Raw genomic sequence first — 22606 nt, 5'->3', positions numbered from 1 at the left:
ACTTTTCATATTTCCTTATTCAGCTATCCTTGGATGAAAAAATGAGAAAGGCAAAAAGAGGGATATTTGGTATATTTTTTCATGCCATTGTGGCAGATGGAGGAGAATATTAAAACTGTATTTACATCCTTTACTTTAAGATGTCTACTGTTAGTGTTTAAATTAAGTTTTTTTCTAAAAAAGCTCATTTTGGGCTGTACATATAGCAAACAGAAACTGGCTTTAATTGAGTCATACGAATATTTATCTGATGAGGATATATTCCATTGGAAAAATTTCTGGTCTAATGCATCAACAATGTGTTTCTAAAAACTATTTCTGCTGGAAAACAAAAGAAATAACAGAAACATTACAGGAGATAAACAGAAAAATGAAACAGCTGCTACATTCCACCTCACTGTGAAATATTAGTTGTGTATTGGTCTGCAATTCACATTGTATAAACATCCAACAATGCTCACAAGCAAACTTCAGACTTTGTTTATAATTCTCATTCCATATTCTTTATTCTAAAAAGACTCTTGACTTAGTAAAGATGGAAATAAAAGAAAGAGAATGAATATTGTTGTCAGATAAAATGCTGAAAATCTTGCAGTTAGTGGATTGTGACATGCTAGCAAGGATACTGCTCTGTTGCTCCCCTGTGTGTTTTTATTGGAACAATGTGATTTATGTGGGGGGTTGTGGAAAAAAGGGAAAAATGTCATAACTAATATTTGTTTAACAGACCAAGTACTTAAAATATTATTTCAGCTTAGCACATAAGCATGTTTTTGATATGTGCTTATTAATGCTCTTTTCTGGTCCTTTCATTCTCAAGTATTTTACTGAATATCCAAAATAACTTTGTCTGCCTTGGACAAAGAAGGTTTGCTTCAAGACCATGTTTTTGGTCTATCTGGTAGATTTTTCTGGCATGAAGTTGTGTCAAGGGAAGTTTAGGCTGGGTATCAGGAAAAGGTTCTTCGCCCAGGGGGTGGCTGGACACTGGAACAGCTCCCCAGGGAAGTGATCACAGCACCAAGCCTGAGTTCAAGAAGTGTTTGGACACGGGATGTGACTCTTGGGATGACCTGTGCAGGGCCAGGAGTTGGACTTTGATCCTTGTGGGGTGAATTCCAACTCAGCATATTCTGTGATTTGTTTAATTTTAGACCATCTGTTCATATACTGGGCACTTAAATTTTATTTCTGAATACGGAAATTCATAGATGCTACTTTACTGGCCAATTTACTGGACAAGCATTTTCCTTGTATATTTAAAGTCAATCTAAGGTCATTAGTTTAGACTTTGGTATTCTGTTTCATTGGCTATTCTGAACCCTCAGATAAAGGAAACAGCCACTCCTCAGCGATTTTCCTTAAAATATCTCAGAGTTGTCCCCATGTTCCTAAGAGCCTTTAACCAATGCTCTTTTTTTTTTTTTTTTTTTTTTTTTTTTTTTTTTTTTTTTTGTTGGTTGGTTGTTTTTTTTTTTTGTGTGTTGTATTTCACTTCTTTGTTTCATTGGAAATTGTTGCCAGACCAACACTAAACCCAAGAATTAGTAACACCATTAAGTGGCACCATTAAGGTGTTCAAGGTTGGATGGGACTCAGAGCCTGGTCTAGTGACAGCTGTTCCTGCTCATGGCAAGAAGGTTGGAGGTACATGATCTTTAAATTTCCTTCCAACTCAAACCATTCTATGACTGTACCATTGCATAATAGCTGTAAAATTTGTCAGCCTAATCTGAGGAACTCCAGATTTATTACAAAAACATTTTTGTGGGTATACAGTGTCTCTGCTGCTTTGTGGTAGTGAAGACTTACTGTAAATTACTTTGCCTTCATGATTTTTCTTCTCTCTTTTATAATATGTGCTGTATCTACTCTGTTCATCTTTCCCCATTTTTCACCACAACAGAGTTTCTGCATGTAAGGGAGCAAGAAGTGCTCTGCTACAGAAATCTATCAACTAACTTTAACTTCTTTCATTGTGCATTATCCAGTCATAATTCCCTCAGGTCAAATATATAAACTTCAAGTTCTTTAACTCTTTAAAAAACTGAATGGTTTAAAAAACTTTAGTTGTTAACTCCTGAGCAGATCTAAGTGCAGAATGGGCTCCTGGAGGTCACCTTGTCCTCCACCTGCTCAAGCAGGGCCACTTAGAGCTGATTCCCCAGGACAGTGCAGAGAGAATTTTGAATATCTCCAATCATAGAGACTCCACAACCTCCCTGGAGTAACCTGTTCCAGGGCTCAGCCATGCTCACAGAGTGATAGGATGATTACTAAATGTCTAGAATGCTGAAGATTTTAATGTAACCTATTAAAAACCTGTGGAGAATGTAATCAGTTAATACAGACTCATAAAATGGAATAACAACAACAAAACCAATAGTAATAATAGAGCAGCCAATCCAATACATACTTAAATAAACTTTATTCAAGAGCAGTCATCTCTGAGATCTCATTGCGTATTTATGTCATTGATAGCACTTAACCATATTTGCTCTAATTAATTGCATAATTTAAGAAAAAAATGAAAGGAAAAAAATAATAATAAAATTACTGCAATATCATTGTATATATGACCAGGAAGTCTACCTCACTGTCAGATTTAGCAGGCTGTAATTCTAATAATAATGCATTGAAATAAACTTATTTTCAAATATCGAGTTTGAACATGCCATTAAAAAATCTTTTGGACTCTCTGCAGCAAGCTGAAAACCTACAGTCCTTCAGTATTCTTATTGTACCTCAGTTTGGAATGTCTTGAAGTTCATACAAAACATCTTTTGATATTATAATACGGAAAGAAAAGAAATATTTTATAACTAAAATCTTACCATTTCTTTTCAGAATCATAGAATCTTCCTAATGTTCTTCATATACTTTCTCCATGATTACAAAATATAAAGCAATCTCTTTCTTGAAACATTAAAATCTTCTCTATTAAATCGCAGCAAACTTTCTATATCTAATCAATTATTGTAGACAAGAAAAATAAGGGCTATGGAAATGCACTGCAGCCTCATCTTAAGCAGCATAACTGAAGTCCCAGCAGTGCCCAGAAACAGGAAGATGCTTCCCTTTGATGCTGGAATGTGCCTGTTTCGTTCTCTCCTTTTACTTTCCTTCTTCCTTGCTGACCAGTGAATACAATGAGTTTTTATAAAATAGGAGACTCTTCTTGTTGAATTCAGAGTTTTCATGGCATCTTTCCAACCTCTTTGTATTTCATATGGGGGAAAGAAAGGTGCATCAGTGTTGTACTTGACTTGCTGCAGAATTAGCTTTTTTCACTCTCTTTTTATCTCAACACTTTCTTAAGGTTAACATTTTGCTTGTAGTATGTGCACATTTTCAGGAGACTTTGTAAACATGGTGGAAGGATGTAAGAATGGGAAAAAAATAGTTCTCCTTGCTTCTAATAAAGTCCCCAGTACATGAAAGAATAGGTAGTTTGCATAATTTGGCTTTACTTGATTTCTATTAGGCATTGTTCTTGCAAAAAAATTTCAGGGCATCTCAAAAGTGAAAGAAATGAAAAAAGAAATCACCCCTTTGTTAGCTATTTCTTAGTCTCAAGACTTCATTAGGAACTGGGAATCTATTTCCAGTGAGTCCAAACAACCTTACTTTTATATAGAACCTTTTATCTTTGGGGAAAAAAAGTCCTTGAGAGTGAAGGAGAATAAAACTTGAAACGTTTCTTTAAAGTATCATTCTTCATGTTCTGTGAAGGTGATTGAAATTTTTCTAAAGGGAAGAAGAGGCTGAAGTGTTGTCATTTTTTTTAACCATTTGGAAATAATAATAATGTGGTTTTAATAAAGAAATGTCTCCATAAACCCACTTGTCTTGCTTGTGTGTAGGTCTACATAAACCAATTCTTTTCTATTACAGATGAGTAGACAACTAATACTTGTTCTACTTCAGTATGTTTAATGGAATTAATCCCTCTAGTGCTTGATATAGTTTGATATAATTTTGGAGGGATCTATTGTGTAAGCTATTTAGCATAATTGAAAAGGTAGTGTTAATATTTAAAAGTAATAATAATAAAAAAACCCCAACGTATTAAGACCATGCCTATTGCATTTCTCTTGGAAGTAGCATATTGAAAAATTGTGAAAGTGTCAAGGACAGGGAAACGATATTAAAATAAAGAAACAAAAATAAAAAGACAGAAAAAGCCTTGGGAACACAAATTAAGAGGAAATCAAGAAATTTGTCTTGTTGGTGCTCAATATTCCAAACAATCTGAAGTACCTGTTTTGATGGCACAAGCAAAAACTCTTAAGTGCCAAGTTAGAGAGAGATTTGATTATAGTATACAGAAAAAGCTATTCTAATTTTAAGAGAGTTAGAATTGACTAAATGATAAATAATTCTAATGCTGAAAAGTCCTTGCACACGTGTTTAGTAGATGTGCATAAAAGGACTTTCTGTCCAAGTGAAGTGTTTTGGAGTTTCTTTTACAATTATGTTAGATAAACTTATGAAAAATATTACTATCATTTCAATGTTTAGTTTAAGGCACCTTGACACTAGGTACAGTTAATCAAGGTGAGTATACTTAAATATTTCCTAGATTAAAACTTAATATGCAAGAAAGGGGCCAGCATAAAAAATAGTTTCAAATGCATTTCAAAGAGCCATTTCAAATTCTCTGCAGTTCCACTGCAGAGACTAATACAAAGAAGTAAGAAGTTAACATAAAAAATACAAATTATTGAATCCTTTAGAGAAATTACTTTTCCCCCAGTTTTGTGATCATTAAAGTTACTAGCAATTTATTTTTGGTTTTTAAAAGAGTTCAGATTTGGGCAATACTGCTCCACTGCCCAGGGAGGTCTTTGTCACTACAATGCGGAATTCTACTGCAGATAAAGGATGTAGGACTGCATTGGGAAGAAATTTTATGTGGTTCTCTGTGGCTCTATTCTACATCTCTAGTACACACTGATATGCAATAATGCAGACTATTACTTCACTAAGAAAGCACAGTCACTGGGAATAGATTAGAAAGTGATGTGAAACCAAGTGGAAGAGAGCAGTATAGAGAAATATTCATATAAGAGGCTACAAAGCACTAACTGCTCAATTTTGGGAAAACAGTCTTATGCTTGAAAATGTATTGCTGAATTTTTGTAATGGTTGGGAAAGATACTAAATGCTTTTTTTAATCCATGCCATAACATTTGTAACAGGATGCTGTTTCTGATATCAACATGTCTGTTTGAGTGCATTACTGCCACCGTGTATCAATGCTCTGAAAGCCACACACCAAAATAACAAATAGTTTAATTGAAGCAAATAATTTAAAGTATTTAGCCATGATCTAATTGAAATGTTATATTCTTTCAAACTATGTCAAGATATGTTTATAGAGTCCAAGACTGCCATGTCTCTGCTGAACAGGTACACTGGCACACAGCAATGAAAAGCAAAGGTGTGACATAGATATATACATGTAGGCATTTATCATTGCCATTGGCTAATTCTCAGATGAAAGGCAAATTGAGAGCCCCATTTATTCCATTTTGTGCCTTCTGTCATTTACAGCTTAATGTGAGCTTATTTAATAAGGACTACCTCCACAGTCAGGGGTTCTTACCCTCTCATAGGGAAGTCTGCCTTTAATTCAGTTTCTCTCACCCACCTTTGTGTGGCTTAAACACAAAGGATGCTTGTGGAAAGCTACTAACATCCAAAATGAATAACTTGAGACAGAGGACCTGAATTAATAATTCACTTCATTTTGTGTCTTACTGATACTGAATCTTCAGACTTCTAATGAAGTCCAAGTTGTCATCAAGAAACAAATACAAGAGCAAAACCCCTAGAGATTTCTTCCTGTAGGTTAAAAAACCCTCCAACCCATAAAAAAAAAACAAAAAACAAAAAAACAACAAAAAAACCCAACAAGCCTTTATTTCAGTTTCATGTTCTATGGGGTCAAAAGCCTTGGTTAAACAATTTTTAATGTAATTTATATGCAAATAAGAAAATCATCTGTGTCTCAATTTCCTGAGCTAAGAAATAATATTAGCTATATTCCTTCTAAATGTCATTAACCTAAGCACCTTTGCAACATCAAAATATGTTTTTTATGTTTAGCTTTCAAACAGCCACACTAACGTTTTTGCCCCAGAAGATTTCCTGTAATAAACCTGTGTTTATTGTCTTTTGAAAGGCTTTTACTTGCTGGAATTATGAGACATAAGCCTGTGTTGTAATCCTCACTAATATATTTTGTAGTCTTATTTACTTGTGTTTTGGAGAAGGTCTGAATCAGGAAAGTTCTCTTTCCACAAGAGGTGAACCCCGAGTCACAAAGCTCAGTTTTACTTGCAGGTTCTCTCTTTTGTACCATCAGCTTTGCTTAAAGACAAATGGCAGTCATAACTGCACATCCTCTTCCTTACTTCTGTGCTTCGGCCTCTTGTTATCTAACATTTCCAGAGAAATTTGTAAACCGCTTTCAGGTTCATTTTTTTCTATAATAGATAAAAGTGAATCATTCTGTAGTGACCACATATGCACCCCCTGATGCCTTCATTACTCAGTTTGCCCTTACATTTCTGAACAAGAATTTAAGAGAAATAGCTACCCTGATCATTCTTTGAATGGCATTTAGAAATAAAAGAAAAATAAAACCATGCCTTTAAAGAGGATGTTCCAGGTTCTGAACCTGGCAACTGCATTTGAATCAACCTGAATTATGGTGATTTAATGCAGCAGAGCATTCACTGGCAGATGAAGGACACTGCAACATGGTATTAGAAACAATCACTGAAGGCTTTGGGTGAATAAGTCAATGAAACTGGCCCAATTTTATTTTAAGAACTCCTCCTTCTGATCCCCTGGAAGGCATCACCTTGTCTCTAGTTCTTTGTAGAAAGCAGACATTTTCACTCTAAGATTTGCAGTTAGTTGCTAATGTTTCCAAAACATTATTTTTGCAACTTTTTTCCACCCCAAGATTTTAAAGCAGAAAAAGGTTTAATTGGGATATTAGAAATAATGGTCCTGTTTTTAATTAAACAGAAAAGTGAATGTTGAAACCCTTACAATGTCTACTTTCAAGCAGATAGTTTCTGAACAGAATTTGGCTTTGCTCCTGTTTGTTGAAATTCTGTGCTCGTAAACCATGAAACAATTAGCTGGACTACAAATTAAGTAAGAATCTCTTTCCATTATTGCAGATAATTCTTGAATGCCAGCTCAACACGAATGAAATTGGCTGGTAGCACACCTGTTGCAGACAGTGATAAACTATCTTTCAGCCTTTTGCCTTGCACAGTTAAGATTTAAGAAGCTGATTTGGCCAAGCCTGTTTAAAGCAATAGCATCTTTTACACAGGTAAAACAGTACTTCATTCCACATTAGCAACAGACTGTTTCACTGATTGGGAGGAGGAGAATACCAATGAGTTTTAAAAATACATTAGAAATGTTTTACTAGTCCTTAAAATAAAACATTAAATCAAGAGTTGCAATCTGCTCCCTTTCCAGCATTCGTTGGGATAGATGTTAAGAGGCTGTTATTGTATGTAAAATGCTAATTCATGTGAATAGAGGTGATACACACAGGGTCTTTGTACAATACCACCCCTGACAAGTATTAATAATTTGTGCAACATTTGGCAAGAACAGGAGCCTCTTTTCCCTCCATAAATTATTAATATTAATGTATTTTCATAATTAGATTTAAAAATCCAGCAATAAATGCAACTGTTGAGTGGTTTGATTCTTATAGTTACATGCTAAAATGTGTACTTCTTTTAAATCCAAAATCATTCCCTCTAATCCCCAACCTCCCTGACGTTTTATCTCAAACCACTGTGTGATTCAGTTTAAAAGGTGCAATGTTTAAATTTATTATTATGCACCTCTTTACAAAATAAATTTCTACAATATTTGACAGAGAAAAAGACAAAGAAGAAACAGAATATTAATGACTGAATTACTTTAAGCAATTTGTACCCAGGACCCATGAGGCTGGATAGAAAGCAAGGGTAGAAACCCTTTTTTCATGGTAGCTTTGGGAGTCATGTAATCTGTAAATTAAAAGCTCAGGTATGAATTGGATTTGTACCAAAAAGGCAATATTGATGGTCAGTACTGGATCTTAGAAATAAATATCAGAGCTAATCTAGCTCTCATAAATGTGAATGGAAAGCTTCCACTTTATTTTAGGAGATCTATCAGGCCTATGCTGCTAATTTCATTTTAGCCTCAAGCAATATTGGCCTGAAAATTACCCCTGGGCTCTGCAGAGCTCCACTGTGTAACTGTAGGAGCTCTGAGACCTGGATGCACGTATTTTTATCCATTTTGACACAGATAAAGTTATGATTAGTCTCATACAGAAAACAGATTATCTGTAGGCCTTAGAGACCTGAATTCTTTGTTATTCAGGTTATATCCCTTGGCAGGGAAATTTACTCCCCTTGTCTTTGGCATTTGTCACCTCTTGGTCACAGTTTTACCTCAATTTTTATCTCTGATCCAGTGATTTTTAACTTCTCTTCATCTATGCATCTGACTTTGTCTCAGTCTAGATGTCATTTTTTGTGACTAGGTAATGAAAGCTCAGCTGCCAGCTTTTATTACAAGAAAGGGCTCTCTCATATGTATTCTAGCATCCTGCAGCAAAGCAGACTTTTATTTCAGAATCACAGTAAGATGCACCGATTTTTAATCCATCTCTCTAAGTCAAGGAAGTATTCTAGACTCCTTTCTCACAAAAAAGGGCAAAACTAAATGTACACCTTTAAGCAATGCCTGGTGCTTTAAAAAAGTCTAAGCTAGCATTCAGTGAGGGTAAATCATGCAAAGTCTTAGCTACTGTGCAGGTATTAATGAAATATGAGCTCAGTTGAAGAGGAAAAAAAATTCTCAAATTACTTGATTTTGAAACCTTAATATTAAACCAATAGGAAAAAATCTGAAGAATCCTAAAAAGAGAAAATAGGAGGAAAGGAGACCCCCTCCACAGGTGCTACATCAAGGGAACTACCTCTTCAAAAATTATGTGATTAAGTCTCCTTTCAATCTAATCGGCACACTTCTCACTCAGTGTATAATAATTTTATCACCTGATTTAACCTGCTGTGAACTAGGGAAAAATCAGGCCCATCTGTCAGCATAAAAAGGTTTTGATTGAGGCCTAAAATATTTATTCAAAATGAAAGAAAAGAAAAAAAAAACAGAAAAAAGTTTCAATCTGTCTCACATCACTAGCTGTTCTGCTATTAATATATAATGTAAAGAATTTCCTTTCTGTTGCAGAGAGGCGATCAAATGAAGTTTAACAGCCAGGTAAATAGATACACTTTCTACTTTTTCTGCTTTTGTAAGAGAAACAGGTGGAAAAATCTTCCTGAACTGAGCTCTGAAGGGGCTGCAGAGGGAAAACATAATTTAGCAAGTTCAAAATGGATTGAGGATGAACTGGACTGGAACATGTCATCATTTGTAAAGGCCAAATCATATTTCCAGGCTCGTGCAGGAGGAGAAACTAATGTGCCTAGAAATTTTGTAGGAAACTTGAATGCATCAGGATGACTGCCAAAAGTCGCTTCCTCCCCTGTGGTACCAAAGTGTTGCACGTCATGCTGATGCCTGTTGGTGTCACAGATTCACATTTCTGCTCTCCAGATGTAAAGGATCTGTAAATTCAGCCTAACTTGCATCAGCAATTTCCACTCTTCTGCAACAGCTTCTACATCACAAATTTCTGATAGGATAGTCAAGCAAATTTAGTCCTTTTGCAAGCAAAAGAAGCAGTTTGAGGCAATATATTCCACCTTCTGAGTGATACATTTGCTAAGCTGTGTTGCTCTGGTCTGCCTCAGTGGAGCTTTGATTAAGTCAATTTGCCACTTAAAGAGAAGAAGGGTCCTTGTCCCCTGCACTCAAGAGTAACTCTGAGTAGTACAGAGGAGATGTTATAATCTATACTTTCCCACTCCAGTCTTAATGTCTAATGCCCCTGCTTAAAGACGAAAACAAAAAATCCTATTTTCCATATTCATTTTTGCACTTGATGATTTGCTTTCTCATTTTAGCAAAGCACAGAGAGCTCTCCTGATGAAAATCAGCCTAAATAAGACTGAATAAGTATAGTTGCCTGACAAACTGATGAAGTTAGTTTAGTTTTTGTCAAAACTAAACTCAAAAATCTATTCTGGCTGTCTGACTCAACAAATGACAGAAGTACATACTCAGATTTCTAAAATATCCATTGCAGTAGGCAGTGGTTACTACACGCCAACAAAAAGCATTGGTATGTTCAGCTAGGATACAGGAAGGCCAGATTATCTTTCCATTTTTCCTTAATTATTCATGTGTGCTTTTTCCTAATGAACAGGAGTAACCTTAAAAGACAATGTTAAAGGCTATGGCCCCACAGAGCTCTCCACAGCTACTCTTTTTTTGCATGGATTAAAAGTGTTTATTGAAAAGATGCTTTTTCTGTTGTCAGCATGCCTAGTATAATGTAATTAAACTGGGAATTCAAGAGGAAGAGAATACCTTATGCCACACAGTTTCAAAAATCTAATTCTAGGAAAACTTTTCAGCTGAGCCTTTTTGGCCCACTGAAGCCAGATTTACTAATAGATTCCAAGGAAGCATACTGGGTTTTAATCTCAGAAAAATGGAAATGAGTTAGCTGATACATGCTTCCTGTGTTAATGTGACAACAAGGAATCGATCCCTGAAGTCAGAAATGTTATATTGCTGTAAAATGCATGAGGTTTTGTACAGCTTCTTCCTCCCTCCTTTCTCTCTTTCTGTTACTCTGTATTCATGCCATTGATCACCTTTGCTGCTGCTCAAAGTTATGTTTACAAGTGATGGCAGAGCAGCAGCTCCACTCCAGGCTCTGTGTGAAAGAATGCAGTTCAATCAGCAATTGTTCCTTTTGTTTCCATCAGCTCTGGTAGTGGCTGAGACCAGGAAACCCTCCTCACTATGGACAGTTGCCTGAAAGATCATACAAAATGAGTTTCAAAGGTGGTCTTCAGCTGTTTTTGACTTCTGACTAGAATTCTAAGAATTAATCTACTGCCTTTTGGGTGCACTGGGCTACATGTGCTAACACTGACTGAACAACATTTTGTCATGTATTGATTCATTTAGGAACCTCAGAACAGTGCAGCAGCAGAGAGAAAAGGGTTCTTTTAGCAGCTTTATTTGGGACATACATAGTCTCTTAAGAGTAAACTTGGAAGCTTTCATCTAATATAAAATAATTGCATTTAACTATTACACTGAGAGCAACTGAAGTCTTGGAAGCTTTCTACTTCATATAAAATAAGAGTCGATTACAACCACAAAAAAATGATCTTTAGAATTGTATTAATTCTTAAAGCAAACAGCTAAGCCCTACTTCATGATGGGTTACAAAGAGATTTATGAGGTGGAGGAATCATTCACTTTTTTAAAGATCAATTTTATTTATTTATTTTTTAAAGTATTATTTACATGTAATGGTAAATGTAGTTTTTAAAAAATGCAATGTTTTTATATATATGTATGTATACCTACACATACCTGGAAAAACTGTGCTAATACCATTTATTAATAATAAAAATACTCCTCAGTTTGGAGTAAACTTGTACATGTGCACACACAAGCTACTGAAAAAAAAGGATAAATTATCAGGTCAGGTTAATGTTAAAAACATGCTTTTTTTTTTTCTAAAAAACTGGTGCCAAAAAAAAATCCTTCTAGGATAGATTGCCACAACTTCAAGTATTTCTCAGTAAGCCCAAGTCAGGTTCTCCCTGTCTGTCTATGAAGCTGTTCAGGTTGAAGCTGAAATCCTTGCCCTTGTGTGGATGAACACTTAAAGTTTATAAAGGTAAACTTGGTGCTCTAATGCTAGCAACTTCAAAAGACTATTACATGACAGAATGGTTATCACATGGCTGAATGCTGCACTGTCAACACTTCCTCATCTCTAGAATCTGATGGTGTTATTGCTGATGGGTTTTTTGTTGGCTTTTAGCTGCTCTCTGCATTACAGAAGCTTGCAGCAATTCTGTTGCCTTAGTTCCTCAAATATCTTCCTCTTAGTAACTGCAGGGGAAAAGGGTACTCAATAAGAGCCACCACAGCATTAGTTATCGTTAGAATGGCATTGGAATATCATCAACATTGTAGCCTGTGGATTTCAGGTTGTATTTAAAAAGTGCTTAAAAGCCACGCTTTTCTTTTGTAGATCTGGTTTCTCCCGCAGTCCAACAGCTCTCAGTTGCTAAGGTTTTACTCATAGAAATGTGGAAAAGAAAACAGTGGAGACCTGGTGTTTTTCTCTTATATATCTATGCAGCACATTCTCTATTTCTTAAAAAAAATCTAGAATAATATAATTTAATTAAGTGAAATTTTTAAAACTGCTTTGTTGTATCTTATCCAGTGAAAAAAATCCTTTCAATTTCTCAATTTCTATCACACAACAGATATCTGCAAATATTTCCCTTAAACACTCTTTGAGAAATTTTTTTATGGGTAACACTGTGATCCTGCTACTATCTCAAAAATGAAATGTATGCTTTTTCTCCTCTGCTGGAGAGCATTAAACACATGCATGCACATGCAACAGCATATCACTAAACCACATCTTACTGGACTTTTTCCCCCCCACTATGGTTCTTTGTCTTAACTAGCAAACTTGTGTTCACATTCTAGTCAGTGAGAATAATTTTTGTTTTCTACAGTTGCAGCACCAGCCCAGTAGGTTGGTGGCTGACAAAAGATGCTGTCGTTATATGCTCTTCTCCCTAGAGCAAAATTTATTCATTTTTCTTGGCTGCTTTAAATTATCCACAGACAACACTGTGAGGATTAACATATTATCAATAGACAATACCACAAGGATTAATGTAACTTTTCTTCCAAAAGTACATTAATCTCTGACCTAAATCCTTCCCAAAGTTCACAAGTGGTGCTCACAATATTTGTGCCCAGATTGAGGGTATTTAGGAAATGTAACTGATGTCAGACAGAAGGCAAAATACCGGATATTAGGCAAGGCCAGTGACCAAAAAGTGCTATTATTGTACAACTATTTGCCTTTCTCAATTTACTGTATCTTTTACTGAATGTGATAGCTTACTGGTGTAGACTGGGAGTAAGTACGTGCACACTACTAACTCTGCTGCCTAACACAGATTCCTAAATGCAGTGGACAGAGCAAAGCATGCCCCCAGCTACAAAAGGCAGAGCATAAAGATCAGCTAAGTAATATCTTCATCTTTAAGTAGCATGGAGGTATCTTCTGAGGTCACCTCCTTCCACTCACCCCATAAAATGTTTTAGAAATTATAGTCCTGACTGTAACACATGGGTGAAAATAGGAAGTGCAAAGGTTTACCTGTGGTACAAGAGTGCTTCCATCACCAGGCCCAAAAGTGAAGGGAAGGTAAAGGAAACTGAAGGGAAGGAGCATGACTCCTGGGTTTTCTAAGGAAAGACTGCAGATCAGTCAGAGAGACCCCACAAGGAACAGGGGAACAGTGACAGACACTTCTAGTAGCCTCATCAGTGAAAATCTTGTCAGTGAAAATTACAGAACACTGAATCAGCTGTCCCTAAAGCTATCAAAGGAGAAGGACAGGACAGCTGAACCTGGGCTATAACCTACAAATATGAATCAGTGAAAGAAGCTCTCTTTGCATCACCATGTAAACTAAAGTAGACTCCTGCCTATGGGACCCAGGATGGAAGAGCATTTTGGGATCGTGTAAAACCTTTCATGGCATGTTTTAAGGATTTTTTTGGGGAAGGAGCTAAGTAGGTACGAGGCACAAATATGAGAGAATAAAAGGAAAAGGAGATCAAAAGGAGTTAATGATGCCCTAACAGGTTACTGGCGGCACAGGTTTTCCTATCCTCTTACTGAATCCCATTTCCAGTTGTTTTAAATGCATGTGCACTCTGTGTTAGTGATCTGTGTGCATGACCACAGAAAAACAGCAGGTCAGCTTGGCTGAGGGGTGTGAGGTTATGCCAATTGCTGGTCTACAAGTGGGGCATAAGGTTGGAGGGACTGTGGGGCCCAGGCCAGATGCTGCAGATGTGCAGCTCTAGGGACAGCAATTGGCTGTAGTGCAGGTCAGAGACCACAGAGTCCTCTGTGTGAGTGTGCATTAGACAACCTTGACTCAAGTGAAGTAGAAGGCTTCAAAGATTTCAGTTTCTCTCAGTGTAACAGTTAAATGCAGTCATTTGATACCAGATCCAGCAGCCAAGTTTACTCTTAGAGGCTACATGTCCATCAAAACTGCTAGAAGGGAATTTTTCTGTCAACTACTCTTTTGAGAATTTTATATGAACAATCAGATGGGGATGAGGAATACCCCCTATGTTCTGAAATCCACTGTATCTGGGTACCTCTAGCAATAACAAGCCTGTACAATTACTTCAAAGGGTAGGGATGGGGAAAACCAAACCTCCAGGCTTCCAGCTGATACAATGCCATCAATGTAATTATTTGACTTGATGCACTGATTCAGCAATGCATTTAAATATACTGCAAAAATTAAGCAAAGGTTAAACTGGGATGTGCATTGAATCACAAAAGAAATATTAATCTTATAATGGTTTAGGCATATATTTGTATTTGGGATGGACATTCAGCTTGCCTCCAGTAAACCTTCATCTGGTGTGTTATCTATCCTTTAGTCCTTTAGGATGTTAAATCTGGGATATTTTTGACAGACTAGTGATATATTTTCATTATAAAAATTAATGAATTGCACCTGAGTGATTTTTAGGCATTACAGTTAAAACATCTGAGACAGTTCTTAGCTGCCAGTGCTATTGTCCTGTCCCGTTAAACTTTAGAATCTTGCTGATGTTTTTAAACACCCATTTTGGTTTTGTATTTTAAAAGGGATTTTTTTGCAGTTCTTACAACTAAAAAATGCTATAATATAACTAAAGGTAAGACTTGGCAGAGCACCTCGGGCTTTCAGATATTAGCCTGATAAGATTACTTGCTTTCAGAGCATTTTTGAGTTTTGAGTCTAAATGTGCAAGTCAGAGATTCCAGTGCAGTCATTGAGACTATATGTGCTTAAAGATGTGACACTTAATACTTTGCCAAGGGAAATATTTCTTTTCTCCAAGGACCTCTCTGTGAAAGGAGTCTTGGTTTTGAGATACGATATTTTAATATATAAAGATATTAAAATCCAATGCTGATGTGGTTGTTATTCAGTTTTGGCGGGGAAAAATTGGTATCTGAAACTAGAAGTGAGATCTCTGTCATTTTTCAACAACCAGATCTAAAGTGTAGGTGTTACCCCTCTCCAAAACATAAAATAATACCAGTGTGTTGTGTCCTTTCCTGGATGACAGAGGTTAACCACAATGTTCTCACTTAACTCCTCTCCACCTGCACACACATTATATATATGTATATATGTATGCATACACACACACAAAACCCTAAAATTGGACGGTTTCAATATAGACAAGCAATACCTCTGCAAGTTCTTCTGCAAAATACTCACATTACATTTCTGTACTTTATGTAGAGCTGTTTCAGATTGAAATAAGATACTCTTTAACTTTGCAAAAAGCTAACAAATAGACACAGCTTGAAGTACATATCAATATAAAGAACATCTCACACACTGATTACAAGATAAAATATCATCATTAAGAGGTAGGAGACCTGCATAGGAGTTGACTGATTAAAGCAAAAAGACAAAACAATTCTAAGACATAATTGCTTTCAATTAATTTCCCAAAATGAGCAGAAGTCAGGAGAGGTGGACATTTAATGGAAACAATTCAGTAGCCTGGAGAATAGCCTTAATTAAATGTTTTTTATTCAATATTTTGTACTAGGGGGCAGGAGGAAAAAGATATTGCTTCTTCCTCAACATCAAATAATTTCCAGGCATCTAATCTGTAGTAACAAAATTGTTCAATTTGCCATTATGATATGGCCTTGGCCTTTTGCAATTACCTAATTTTTTCAGACAAAATGAATACTTGCCATTCACATTAATACAGTGTTTCTGAAAAGAAAAAAAATAGAAAAATAAAACTTGCTAGAGTATTTAATAACATAATCTCTTTATTAAGCAATAAAACCTATTTACAGCCATTTGGTCAGACTAGAAACAGTTCACTGGTGCAATTGCTATGATCAGCACTCAGGACATTCACCCAGGACTGTCCTTAGCTGCTAAATTGCAGGAGTGCTAGAAGTCTGACAAACACGTTGCTATCAAATCTGTCTGCAGCATGGCAGCTCCTAAGAGAATTATTGTAGCAGTTTATGTTCTCACCTTCCACTTTCACTTTTAAAGCTGCTCAGGGCAGAGTGGAAACACCCATATTCCTTTAGGTTAAATGCAGTGTGATTTCAAGGGCAGAGAAAAATTTATTTTTTCTCCTGTCCTTTCTAATTCAATTTGGTGAAACCATTTACAGAGAAGAAGAAGGATGGAGATATATAGACATCTTAATGTGAATACATAAATAAATAAAATACTAAGGTGATAAGTTTATCTTTTCCTCTGAACTGTAGAGTGGCATATGTAGAATACAATAACAATTTCCAGAGTGAAAACTTTCACAGAGAATGGCTTATCTGCTAAGCAGAAATAAAACATGCACTGCCCAGGTGTTCTCAAAATTCTGCTTATTTTCAACTTGACTGTGAATAGAGAGAGAAGTAGCACAAACTTCTTTTTTCTTAATTGTTTCCACAGAAGAAGAAAGTGAGAAGGAATTTGCTTTCTTTACATACAGGCTTTACAGCTATCTTGCTTTCAAAGGGTGAAACCGCAGGGTTTATAACTTACCAACCCAATTTTCTTTGAGATACCTCTTGCCCTTTGCTTACAATAGTAATATCTGGTATTTAAAGATTGTTATCTTTAAATAATTTCATAGTTATTCCTCTGTGGCATTAGTATTCATTGTTATGTAGTACTGATGCTATGTAGTAATGAAGACGTAACAAACAATTTTGTCTGACATAAACTATCACACCAGTTAATGGCTAAGTTAAAAATAGATATTAAAGGATGTTGGAACTCAAAATCAGATATATTTCCAGGTTGTATTTAGGTCAAGAGATATACTTCTTTACTGTAACATTTTCAATTAAAGTTGAAAATACAACAAATGAACACTCCTCAACACTTCGGGGATTTTTTTCCAGTTCCTCATTTTGCTTGTGACAATTTCCACATTTAAAAATCTAATTACGGTTCCAAATCAGCTATTTTAGTTGAGTTCTTTTAAACTTAAAAAAGCTGAATTTTTACAATATTCTATTCTTACAAATAAAGCTATACTTAGCAATCTATATCTCTCCTCTAATATCATTAGATCTTGTTCTGTTAGATTTAATTTTTTTATGCACAAGGGGCTCCAATGACTCTTCTAAGACTTGTTATCTGATTGAGATCGTTGGACTGACCCTATTCTATAACTTTTACCATCATATTAATGGTGCTTAGACTTCTTGTACGTCAAAATATTTCTAGTATCTCTACAATCTGAATTCTGAAAATGTTGGATGTTTCTGTCACCATCCTTTCTGTTATTCTAGCCTGTAATTGACTGTTTTTGCCTGAACTTTGCCTTTGAAATACATATCTTGTGTGATCTTTAAGTATTTTTGATCCATTTTCTCTAAGACCTCCAACATATGAAATCTCTTTACATGATACCTTTTGCTCTATTAGAACTAAGTGTTTCTGGGATCACACACTCTCCTGTCCTTAACTTGTCTTCATGAAATTTTTTTTTTTTAAGAAGATGTTGAAGAAGCCACTCATCTCCATGAGACACCTGTTGAACATCCACTTCTCTCCTGTCTCAGCACACATTACTCTGAAACCAGAGTTCCCATGGCAGCTTTAGCAGATGTTTCTAGCTTCACTCAGTATTCATCTGAGACTGAATTTTGCCTGAATTACAGGCAAGCAGAAACTTCTTGAACACTTTTTCCTAACACATTGTGTGCCCATCATACCCCAAATAGCAGCCCAAAGCTGCAATTTTCTTCAGGGCTGATATGTGCCACATCAGCCTTTGCCAAGTGCCAGGAGACCCACCCTGTCACTCACCTTACCTTGTCACAATCCTGACTCTAATGATTTACTTCTAAAAGCATCTGAAAAGGCAAGATTGTGTTTTTCCATTAATGACTGCTAGGACCCATGAGATTAAGGAAGGAGAGGAGTTGTATTGTTAATTTTGTTTTTTCCTATTCAGTTGTGACCTTCAGTTCTGCCTCTCTTATTTTAGTTGAACTGTGTGGATAATAAAAAGAAACAAAACAAAACCAAAACAAAAAACAACAACAACAACAAAAAAAACCCAACAGAAACAACCCCAACCAAACCAAACCAAACAAAACGAAACAAAACAAAAAACAAAAAAATTCCCCCTCCCCCCAAAAAAACAAAAAAAAAAAACCCAACAAAAACCAACCAACCAACCAAACAAACAAAAAAGTAAAACCCCAAACCAAACTGCAAACACTGTGCACTTGCCCTTAGAAATAAAGTTAGTGCTGTAGAAGCCTCTTTTGAGGCAGGAGGAGAAGAACTGCAAGATGTGTATTTACCCATGTGTTATTTTTATTAACACATCATATCCCACTCTACTGTGCACTGGTGTGGCTCACCTCCAGTCTGGTGTGCAGTTTTGGTTACCACAATGTGAAAAAGACATTAAACTGTTAAAGAACATCCAAAGGAAGGCAATAAGGATGGTGAAGGGCCTTGAGGGGAAGACACAGGAGGAGGGGCTGAGGTCACTGGGTCTGCTCACCCTGGAGGAGACTGAGGGGAGACCTCACTGCAGTCACAACTTCCTCCTGAGGGGAACAGGAGGGACAGGCACTGATATCTTCTTTCTGGTGACAGTGACAGGACCTGAGGGAATGGCCTGAAGTGTGTCAGGGAAGGTTTAGGTTGGATACCAGGAAAAGGTTCTTCATCCAGAGGGTGGGTGGGCACTGGAACAGGCTCTTCAGAGAAGTGGTCACAGCACTAAGCCTGTCTGAGTTCAGGAAGCATTTGGAGAATGCTCTTGGGGTGCCCTGTGCAGGGCCAAGGGTTGGACTCGATGATTCTGATGGTTCCCTTCCAATTCGGCATGTTCTGTGATTCTGTGATCACTGCACTGGTAGCATTGTTTTACTATTTTATAAAACACTCTCAAGAAATTTCTGCTTCTTTGAATCAACTGAAAAAGAAGTCTTGGCACCTAGATAAACTGGTTTCCTTGCTAGCAGAAAACATTAGGCAGGTTCATATCACTGGAATTATCTGACAGAAGATTCCTTTCCAGCATGTCCACACTTCTAAATGGACACAGGTCCTCTGCCCTTTTTGTGTTTTTAGTGAGACAGAGACAGTGCAGAGTGGAAATAATGATCTTTGAGGCATCTCTGGGGCAAAGATCTGCTGAAACATCTTTAGAAAAATTTGGGCACAGCAAAGCTGGTGTCAGGCCTGCTTCAGTCAGGTTCATGCCATGCAAAGGGGTAATGAATTAGTCCCTCTACCATGTGCAGGTTCCTCTACCACAAGAAGTTGCTGGTGTAAGTTAAAGCACAATGTCAGACAGAGAGTGTGCATGGCAGGACAATCATGATACATCTACTTTGAGGAGAAAAGTCATACTATAAAAACAGGCTATAGATATTTTTTTTGTCATGAAAATGCAATCTCTAATGCATTTAACCAGATAAGAAAGTAATTTTTACCTGAAAACATAAGTTTCAGTATTTTGTTGTGATGGGAAAGAGTCTCCAAATCTTTAGTGTGTTTCACTCCTTAGATTCCTAAGGAATTTTTAGAGATTCAGGTGTGTCTTCAATCCCAGAGAATTTTTTGAAATCAAAGGTAATCTTTGAGTTGAAGGCAATCTCTGCCCCATAATTCAAAATGGATTTTCAGTAGTCTTGAATCGTGGTTTTAAAAAGTTAAGATTTTTGCTAAGGGTAGAAGTTGTTTCCATGACCAAGATGTAAGTTAGGTAGATAAATGTAAGGTTAATAATTATTAGATGCTTAGGCTAGAGCTAATTGGTAAAATTATCTGCTATTATAAATTTACGTACAGAAGAACGTAAAATAAGTAAACTGTTAATCAGGAAGCACGGAGCCTTGGATTGTGCCAGAGGGTCACTGAGACCTGATGAAGACTCTCCTGACTTCATCCTTCAAGACCACTGACCCATTTCGAGACCACCAACCCAAATTCAAGAGAAGAACTGCGCATGTGTGAAGGACTGATGGGCTCATTTTAATATGGGATGGGGATGGGAGGTGCTGGGGTTATGCAGATGTATTGTATGTGAGATCTTGGGGAATAAACAGAGGGCAAAGAACCTTGTTCGGGGCGGTCCCGCCTTTCAGAGGTGACTCCCATGCTGCCCGCCAGTGAATAAACACACCACTGTCTGACTTTAATTAGTTAGAGGGTCTTTGTCCGTGATTATATCGGGTTTTTTTAATGATTCAGTCTCTTCTGTTCTCCAGGCTTTCTCTACCTGTTCACCTTAATTGTCATATTTTTCTGAATGTAATGCACCAAGTACTTTCTGACACTTACTTGGTGAGACACAGAACTCCTAAATTATATTTAGCTCTATTTCATAGCTATTTGCATGGCAATTGGCATTGTATAATGCATGAAAACACAGTTCACTGAGCTGAAGTCTAGTTTTTAGTATGGTTCTGACATATATTTTATTATTAAAATGATTTTAAAATGCCCTTTGTGTATTTGTCTAACAGCTTTTTCAAAGTGACAGTCTGAGCTTCAGCACTGCAGTGGAAGCTGTGGCCTTGTGGAATCCTGCACGATTTTTTTTCCCCTTGACCTCATCTTTCCTCATGGTTGCACTTAATACAGCACGACAAAGGAATTCCAAATTCCAACACAGCATAACACATATTATTACTGTCCTCACAGGCCTTTCTTTTCCTCTTGAGAACTGAATAAAGAAGAGCCATATAATGGCTGTCTTCAAGAAAAATTTCTTAGCTTCTGAATGCTGAATGTAGTACATGAATAACCGATTTTTTTTTTCCTGTATTGGGATTTGAAAGATGAAGTGTGCTGACATACGTATAATGTCAAGGTTGTGCAATAACTTATATTTTGAAAGTATACCCAGTATACTGGGTGTATATATATATACGTATATATATTTATATATATACATATAGAGAGAGAGAGAGTAAAGTAAAATAATCAGTTTTTTTCCCCCTGGCTTCTGTCTTATCATGAAAATGAACACGATTGCTATATTTTCAGGAGAGATATGCCAGTGAGGAAAAGGAACTTGAGAATTTTATGTGTGTTAAAGGAAATGGCCTCTCAGAATTTTCCTTATACCTCAGCCTCCATTCCATATAAAACACTAAAGATCATATTTGAATATCAGATGGTGAGAGGAAAAAGTTTTTTCAACTTTCCCTGTTGCCACTAGCCCTGCTGGGAGAAGCTGTACGACTCTTAGACATTTGCCTTTCTGAGTAGGAAGCTCTTTTAAGCTGAGGAGCTGCCTTACTGCCCTTCATTTGGAAAATACTGTGACATTTTTGGCATGTGGCAGTAGTGGCCAACATTGAGATTCCAGACTCAGGGCAGAATTCTACGAAAGCAGCGTGTATAAGATTCCCAGTGGGTTTATTTAATTATTTATTTGTATTTCCCACTCTCCTCAAAGTCTTTGCCAAGTTATTCAGCAGCAGGAATTGAACTGAAAGTTTGCAATCTGGTAAAAGCTGTTGGATTTTTAACAAGCTGATGAATCAGGTCCTTAAACACTGAATCTTAGTGTGTTTGCCTAGATCAGTAAGCAGTTCCTCTGGCTCCATTCCTAGATGTGAGCTTTATTTTTCTGATCCCTTTATGACAATGAGACTCCAGGGCTGACTCCTCAGGCTTTTGTGGAGCATGCTGCCTTGCTTTCCTCAGCTCACTGAAGTTAATGTTGCTTATGTAGATTCCATCCATGAGGATGTTCTAGATTTATGGTTTAGGAACAGACTCATAACCTAATAAGAATCCTCAATCTTAATCACTTTCCCAGCATTAATTCCGTTGAGAGCTATAACAGACTTTACATCTGAATCATGGGTTGGAGTTGTACTCCTAAATAAAGGGATTCTTCTCTTTTCTGAGATGAATGATAACACATGGTAATACATGTCTACAGTATTCAACTGTAAATCAATGTCCCACATGCTGCTCTGTGTCTCTAATATATAAGTAATTTCTGTGAGGAGTTTGCTCGGTCCAAAATACCTGCAATAAAGTGAGCATAATGTCACAGCTTAGCAGAGTGTTGAAACAAAAGGAGGGCATGCAGCTGTGTGCTAAGATACCAGATGCTATTAGAGAACCTCATACAGCAAAGAGAAACAAAGCCAGTGCACATTTTTCCCCTATGACTGTGGAGTTCATTGGCCCCTAATGGGGTATGCTCTTGTCTGGATCATTGCCAGGAATTGTCCAGCAGAAATCTAGTTTGCTTCAGCCACAACTGTGCCTTGTGGACGGGCTAGAAATTAGGCTGCAGGGATGATCAGCCCACAGCCTTCAGC

General features: G+C 36.7%; 1 long non-coding RNA gene across 1 annotated transcript; it reads left to right on the top strand.

The window, feature by feature from the left end:
• Positions 1 to 1576: 1576 nt before the first annotated feature.
• On the top strand, positions 1577 to 20766 carry LOC148224952 (uncharacterized). The gene is made up of 2 exons (XR_015802003.1): positions 1577 to 1647; positions 20143 to 20766. It is a non-coding gene; the product is annotated as an uncharacterized LOC148224952 (long non-coding RNA).
• Positions 20767 to 22606: the final 1840 nt, after the last annotated feature.

The sequence above is a fragment of the Sturnus vulgaris genome, chromosome 2 (assembly GCF_052056855.1).
Source record: "Sturnus vulgaris isolate bStuVul1 chromosome 2, bStuVul1.hap1, whole genome shotgun sequence".
NCBI classification, from domain to species: domain Eukaryota; kingdom Metazoa; phylum Chordata; class Aves; order Passeriformes; family Sturnidae; genus Sturnus; species Sturnus vulgaris.
Note: the sequence above shows the minus strand (reverse complement) of the source record. Positions and strands in the feature narration are given on the sequence as shown.